The sequence below is a fragment of the Pseudophryne corroboree genome, chromosome 2 (assembly GCF_028390025.1).
Source record: "Pseudophryne corroboree isolate aPseCor3 chromosome 2, aPseCor3.hap2, whole genome shotgun sequence".
NCBI lineage: Eukaryota > Metazoa > Chordata > Amphibia > Anura > Myobatrachidae > Pseudophryne > Pseudophryne corroboree.
The window spans coordinates 298,113,376-298,121,042 of record NC_086445.1 but is presented as its reverse complement, the minus strand read 5'-3'; the positions used below and the strand labels follow the sequence as shown (position 1 = coordinate 298,121,042).

At 44.4% G+C, this 7,667-nt stretch overlaps 1 protein-coding gene across 6 annotated transcripts in view; it reads left to right on the top strand.

Moving 5' to 3' along the window:
• DIAPH3 (diaphanous related formin 3) overlaps positions 1–7,667 on the top strand; it is a 1,416,707-nt gene that overhangs the window by 108,765 nt on the left and 1,300,275 nt on the right. The gene's annotated exons all lie outside the window — the stretch shown is intronic.

Genomic DNA, 7,667 nt, shown 5'->3' with positions numbered 1-7,667 from the left:
CTGCTTAGAAAAGTTTAGCTTAGGTTTTTTATTTTACAGTGAGTCCTGCTGGCAACAGGATCACTGCAACGAGGGTCTTAGGGGAGAAGAAGTGAACTCACCTGCGTGCAGGATGGATTGGCTTCTTTGGCTACTGGACATTAGCTCCAGAGGGACGATCACAGGTACAGCCTGGATGGTCACCGGAGCCTCGCCGCCGGCCCCCTTGCAGATGCTGAAAAGAGAAGAAGGTCCAGAATCGGCGGCAGAAGACTCCTCAGTCTTCTTAAGGTAGCGCACAGCACTGCAGCTGTGCGCCATTGCTCTCAGCACACTTCACACGGCAGTCACTGAGGGTGCAGGGCGCTGGGAGGGGGGCGCCCTGGGAGGCAATGTAAACCTATTTTTTGGCAAAAAAAATACCTCACATATAGCCTCCGGGGGCTATATGGAGATATTTAACCCCTGCCAGAATCCGTTGAAGAGCGGGAGACGAGCCCGCCGAAAAAGGGGCGGGGCCTATCTCCTCAGCACACAGCGCCATTTTCCCTCACAGAAAGGCTGGAGGGAAGGCTCCCAGGCTCTCCCCTGCACTGCACTACAGAAACAGGGTTAAAACAGAGAGGGGGGGCACTAATTTGGCGTTAGAAATATATAAAAAGATGCTATAAGGGAAAACACTTATATAAGGTTGTCCCTATATAATTATAGCGTTTTTTGGTGTGTGCTGGCAAACTCTCCCTCTGTCTCTCCAAAGGGCTAGTGGGTCCTGTCCTCTATCAGAGCATTCCCTGTGTGTGTGCTGTGTGTCGGTACGTGTGTGTCGACATGTATGAGGACGATGTTGGTGAGGAGGCGGAGCAATTGCCTGTAATGGTGATGTCACTCTCTAGGGAGTCGACACCGGAATGGATGGCTTATTTAGGGAATTACGTGATAATGTCAACACGCTGCAAGGTCGGTTGACGACATGAGACGGCCGACAAACAATTAGTACCGGTCCAGACGTCTCAAAAACACCGTCAGGGGTTTTAAAACGCCCGTTTACCTTAGTCGGTCGACACAGACACAGACACGGACACTGAATCCAGTGTCGACGGTGAATAAACAAACGTATTCCTTATTAGGGCCACACGTTAAGGGCAATGAAGGAGGTGTTACATATTTCTGATACTACAAGTACCACAAAAGAGGGTATTATGTGGGATGTGAAAAAACTACCTGTAGTTTTTCCCGAATCAGATAAATTTAAATGAAGTGTGTGATGATGCGTGGGTTCCCCCCGATAGAAAATTATTGGCGGTATACCCTTTCCCGCCAGAAGTTAGGGCGCGTTGGGAAACACCCCTTAGGGTGGATAAGGCGCTCACACGCTTATCAAAACAAGTGGCGGTACCGTCTATAGATAGGGCCGTCCTCAAGGAGCCAGCTGACAGGAGGCTGAAAAATATCATATAAAAGTATATACACACATACTGGTGTTATACTGCGACCAGCGATCGCCTCAGCCTGGATGTGCAGAGCTGGGGTGGCTTGGTCGGATTCCCTGACTAAAAATATTGATACCCTTGACAGGGACAGTATTTTATTGACTACAGAGCATTTAAAGGATGCATTTCTATATATGCGAGATGCACAGAGGGATATTTGCACTCTGGCATCAAGAGTAAGTGCGATGTCCATATCTGCCAGAAGATGTTTATGGACACGACAGTGGTCAGGTGATGCAGATTCCAAACGGCACAAAGGTGTATTGCCGTATAAAGGAAGAGGAGTTATTTGGGGTCGGTCCATCGGACCTGGTGGCCACGGCAACTGCTGGAAAATCCACCGTTTTTACCCTAAGTCACATCTCTGCAGAAAAAGACACCGTCTTTTCAGCCTCAGTCCTTTCGTCCCTATCCCAGGGATAGAGGAAAGGGAAGAAGACTGCAGCAGGCAGCCCATTCCCAGGAACAGAAGCCTTCCACTGCTTCTGCCAAGCTCTCAGCATGACGCTGGGACCGTACAGGACCCCTGGATCCTACAAGTAGTATCCCAGGGGTACAGATTGGAATGTCGAAACGTTTCCCCCTCGCAGGCTCCTGAAGTCTGCTTTACCAAGGTATCCCTCCGACTAGGAGGCAGTATGGGAAAAAATTCACAAGCTGTATTCCCAGCAGGTGATAATCAAATTACCCCTCCTACAACAAGGAAAGGGGTATTATTCCACACTATATTGTGGTACTGAAGCCAGAAGGCTAGGTGAGACCTATTCTAAATCTAAAAAAATTTGAACACTTACAAAGGTTCAAATCAAGATGGAGTCACTCAGAGCAGTGATAACGAACCAGGAAGAAGGGGACTATATAGTGTCCCGGGACATCAGGGATGCTTACCTCCATGTCCCAAATTTGCCCTTCTCACTAAGGGTACCTCAGGTTCGTGGTAGTAGCACTATCTCGGATACTGCTACAACAGCACGGATGGATTCTAAATATTCCAAAATCGCAGCTGATCCTGACGACACGTCTGCTGTGCCTAGGGATGATTCTGGACACAGTCCAGAAAAAGGTGTTTCTCCCGGAAGAGAAAGCCAGGGAGTTATCCGAGCTAGTCAAGAACCTCCTAAAACCAGGAAAAGTGTCAGTGCATCATTGCACAAGGGTCCTGGTAAAAATGGTGGCTTCCTACGAAGCAATTCCATTCGGCAGATTTCACGCAAGAACTTTTCAGTGGGATCTGCTGGACAAATGGTCCGGATCGCATCTTCAGATGCATCAGCGGATAACCCTATATCCAAGGACAAGGGTGTCTCTCCTGTGGTGGTTACAGAGTGCTCATCTTCTAGAGGGCCGCAGATTCGGCATTCAGGATTGGATGCTGGTGACCACGGAGGCCAGCCCGAGAGGCTGGGGAGCAGTCACACAAGGAAAAAATTTCCAGGGAGTGTGATCAAGTCTGGAGACTTTTCTCCACATAAATATACTGGAGCTAAGGGTAAATTTATAATGCTCTAAGCTTAGCAAGACCTCTGCTTCAAGGTCAGCCGGTATTGATCCAGTGGGAAAAACATCACGGCAGTCGCCCACGTAAACAGACAGGGCGGCACAAGAAGCAGGAGGGCAATGGACTTTTCGCTGGGCGGAAAATCATGTGATAGCACTGTCAGCAGTGTTTCATTCCGGGAGTGGAAACTGGGAAGCAGACTTCCTCAGCAGGCACGACCTCCACCCGGGAGAGTGGAAACTTCATCGGGAAGTTTTTCCACATGATTGTGAACCGTTGGGAAATACCAAAGGTGGACATGATGGCGTCCCGTCTGAACAAAAAACGGGACAGGTATTGCGCCAGGTCAAGAGACACTCAGGCAATAGCTGTGGACGTTCTGGTAACACCGTGGGTGTACCAGTCGGTGTATGTGTTCCCTCCTCTGCTTCTCATACCTAAGGTACTGAGAATTATAAGACGTAGAGGAGTAAGAACTATACTCATGGCTCCGGATTGGCCAAGAAGGACTTGGTACCCGGAACTTCAAGAGATGCTCACAGAGGACTTATGGCCTCTGCCGCTAAGAAGGGATTTGCTTCAGCAAGTACCATGTCTGTTCCAAGACTTACCGCAGCTGCGTTTGACGGCATGGCGGTGGAACGCCGGATCCTAAGGGAAAAAGGCATTCCGGAAGAGGTCATTCCTACCCTGGTCAAAGCCAGGAAGGAGGTGACCGCACAACATTATCACCACATGTGGCGAAAATATGTTGCGTGGTGTGAGGCCAGGAAGGCCCCACGAAGAAATTTCAACTCGGTCGATTCCTGCATTTCCTGCAAACAGGAGTGTCTATGGGCCTCAAATTGGGGCCCATTAAGGTTCAAATTTCGGCCCTGTCGATTTTCTTCCAGAAAGAATTGGCTTCAGTTCCTGAAGTCCAGAAGTTTGTCAAGGGAGTATTGCATATACAACCCCCTTTTGTGCCTCCAGTGGCACTGTGGGATCTTAACGTAGTTCTGGGATTCCTCAAATCACATTGGTTTAAAACCAGTCAAATCTGTGGATTTGAAGCATCTCACATGAAAAGTGACCATGCTCTTGGCCCTGGCCTGGGCCAGGCGAGTGTCAAATTGGTGGGTTTTTTCTCAAAAAAGCCCATATCTGTTTGTCCATTCGGACAGGGCAGAGCTGCGGACTCGTCCCCAGTTCTCTCCCTAAGGTGGTGTCAGTGTTTCACCTGAACCAGCTTATTGTGGTGCCTTGCGCCTACTAGGGACTTGGAGGACTCCAAGTTGCTGGATGTTGTCAGGTCCCTGAAAGTATAGGTTCCAGGACGGCTGGAGTCAGGAAAACTGACTTGCTGTTATCCTGTATGCACCCAACAAACTGGGTGCTCTTGCTTCTAAGCAGACTATTGCTAGTTGGATGTGTAATACAATTCAGCTTGCACATTCTGTGGCAGGCCTGCCACAGCCAAAATATGTAAATGCCCATTCCACAAGGAAGGTGGGCTCATCTTGGGCGGCTGCCCGAGGGGTCTCGGCTTTACAACTTTGCCGAGCGGCTATTTAGTCAGGGGCAAACACGTTTGTAAAATCCTACAAATTTGATACCCTGGCTAAGGAGGACCTGGAGTTCTCTCATTCGGTGCTGCAGAGTCATCCGCACTCTCCCGCCCGTTTGGGAGCTTTGGTATAATCCCCATGGTCCTTTCAGGAACCCCAGCATCCACTAGGACGATAGAGAAAATAAGAATTTACTTACCGATAATTCTATTTCTCGGAGTCCGTAGTGGATGCTGGGCGCCCATCCCAAGTGCGGATTATCTGCATTACTTGTACATAGTTACAAAAATCGGGTTATTATTGTTGTGAGCCATCTTTTCAGAGGCTCCGCTGTTATCATACTGTTAACTGGGTTCAGATCACAGGTTGTACAGTGTGATTGGTGTGGCTGGTATGAGTCTTACCCGGGATTCAAAATCCTTCCTTATTGTGTACGCTCGTCCGGGCACAGTATCCTAACTGAGGCTTGGAGGAGGGTCATGGGGGGAGGAGCCAGTGCACACCACCTGATCCTAAAGCTTTACTTTTTGTGCCCTGTCTCCTGCGGAGCCGCTATTCCCCATGGTCCTTTCAGGAACCCCAGCATCCACTACGGACTCCGAGAAATAGAATTATCGGTAAGTAAATTCTTATTATATATATATATATATATATATATATATATATATATATATATATATATATATATATATATATATATATATCTCTTGCTACGGAGTGTATTGTCTGTTTTAGTACTTCTGACCTCAACTTTGTCCATCTGTCTCCAAGCACTACAAGACCTTGGAATTTATGTAATAGCTTATGAAATGCTTTGGTAAATTCTGTCAAGACTGGATGTGTTTTTATTTTTAAAGGGCAGTAATTTAAAGAGAAAACTTGCAGTTTTAAAAATATAGCCATACTTACTGGAATTTTTCCAGAGGTGGCATCTCTCGGGCTACTATGTAAATCCCAGTGTGCCTATGTTTTTTTCTTTTTTTTTTTTCCTTTTCCTCTTTGGACAAACTGCATTGCACATCCATACTCAAAAATGTTTGCTGAAGAAATATCTGATGGGCAAATCCGTATGATGGTCTTTAAGTAGATTAGAATATTAGCAGATCATTTTTAACTTGCTATTTAGAACAAGTACTGCTCTTGCAGACCATAGCCAGTTTCTACCTTATCTTCAGTTCTACTATTGTCTACCAGTGACGATATTGAGAATGGCTTATATACTGCATGTTGCAATAATTTTACGTGTGCAAGTTAAATGATTAGTACTTTGTGGTGGTTTTGTTAAAAAAACAGCAGCAATGGGACGCCTGTGTAAAAATGAGCATTTTGAAGACTTTCTGCCACCTTATTTATCCTGATCTACCGTCTCACGTTCGTTTTTCCTGATTTTTCCCACAGTATCCCGTAATTTAAAAAAAAAAATTATAGGCTATAAAAAAAAAATACATTATCTCCTGAAAACATGCAGGTTCAGTAATTGGATTACCCCCAGCCAGACTGTTAGCTCCGGTAATTAACCGAAGCTAATTGGATACGTCCCTTAGTAGTAAATTATTTTTGAATAGTTGCTGGACACGTCTTATGTACAAAGCTGTTTGGTGGAGTCCTGGTGTCACTTAGATGAGTCTAGTTTTATTTTTTTTTATTTTTTTACTTTTTTATTGGAGATGTTCAGTCAAGATTTCTGTAAAATGATATGAAAATCATTGTGTACAATTATACATGTTGGTGGCACCATATTGCTGACACTTAAACAACATGTAATATGCTTGCTTATGGTAGCAATAAGGTACAGCATATGTAAAGGTGTGAGTACTAGGCTGAGTTAGTGAATAACTTTCCCTCCAGGTCTCACTGCACCCTTAAGGTTGGATGATTTCTCATCAAAATGATTTGTGCTTCTTTATGCTACTTCTACACCTTTTCGTTCTTAAGTTTCCAATTCAAAAGCCTTTACACTTCTATTTCCATTCCCGAGTGCTGTGCTTCCAGACTTCTACAAGAACAAAATGGCTGCCAGATAAAAAATAACAGCAGGTACACTTAGGCAGGCACAAAATCCTGTCCATGAGAAATTGACCGTGCCCCCTAATGACAAAATGGTTGTTGCTCTTCTGTTCTGTGTACAGTAGTGGTTCCCATACTTTCTTAAAGCATTGCACCTTAGCGTACCAACATTTTGTACACAGCACCCCTATCCTAGAAGTTATTATTGGGAAATTCAGCAAAAATTGTTTAATTAAATTGTGTGGTGATGGACGATTCTGCATTTCTGTTTTCCCGCATAGTTTATGATTGGCAGCCAGCTGCACCGATTTTGCTTGTCACACTGACCCTAAATACAGGTTGAGTATCCCTTATCCAAAATACTTGGGACCAGAAGTATTTTGGATATGGTATTTTTCCGTATTTTGGAATAATTGCATACCATAATGAGATATCATGGTGATGGGACCTAAGTCTAAGCACAGAATGCATTTGTTTCATATACACCTTATACACACAGCCTGAAGGTCTTACAATACAATATTTTTAATAACATTGTGTATTAAACAACGTTTGTGTACACTGAGCCATCAGAAAATAAAGGTTTCACTATCTCACTCTAAAAATTTAGTATTTCGGAATATTTGGATAAGGGATACTCAACCTTACTCAATATTATTTGGTCCTGTGCCAGCAACCCCTGACATCCCTGCAAGTACCCCTGGAGAACCACTGGTGTACAGAAATTGTAATCGTATCTGTTGTCAGGATAGTCGTATGTAAATGTTTTTTCTTCTCGATTTTTAGAAGTTACCCAGAAAACATTTTTGAGAAATTAAGTTGTCCGTATATGAATAAAAAAAAAAACTAAGTTCATCAATAGTAAGAAAAAACAAAATCAATTTTCTTGTAAATATTTGTTTTACTCTGCTGGGGCTTTTACATTCCAGGACAGCGTTTAAAACAAAACCTACTATCCAGAAGATAATATGGTGCTCCTCTATTGGTTGTCACATAAAAGATTGAGCAGTCCATTGTTGCTCTAGTTTTCACTCGATTCTGGTCACAGTGCGCAATAAAGTGACACGGTAATTTAGTGTATAGATGAAATAATAAAAACCTAATATTTCTGCTCAATACTTGTTAAAATAATCCCTTATGTCTGGT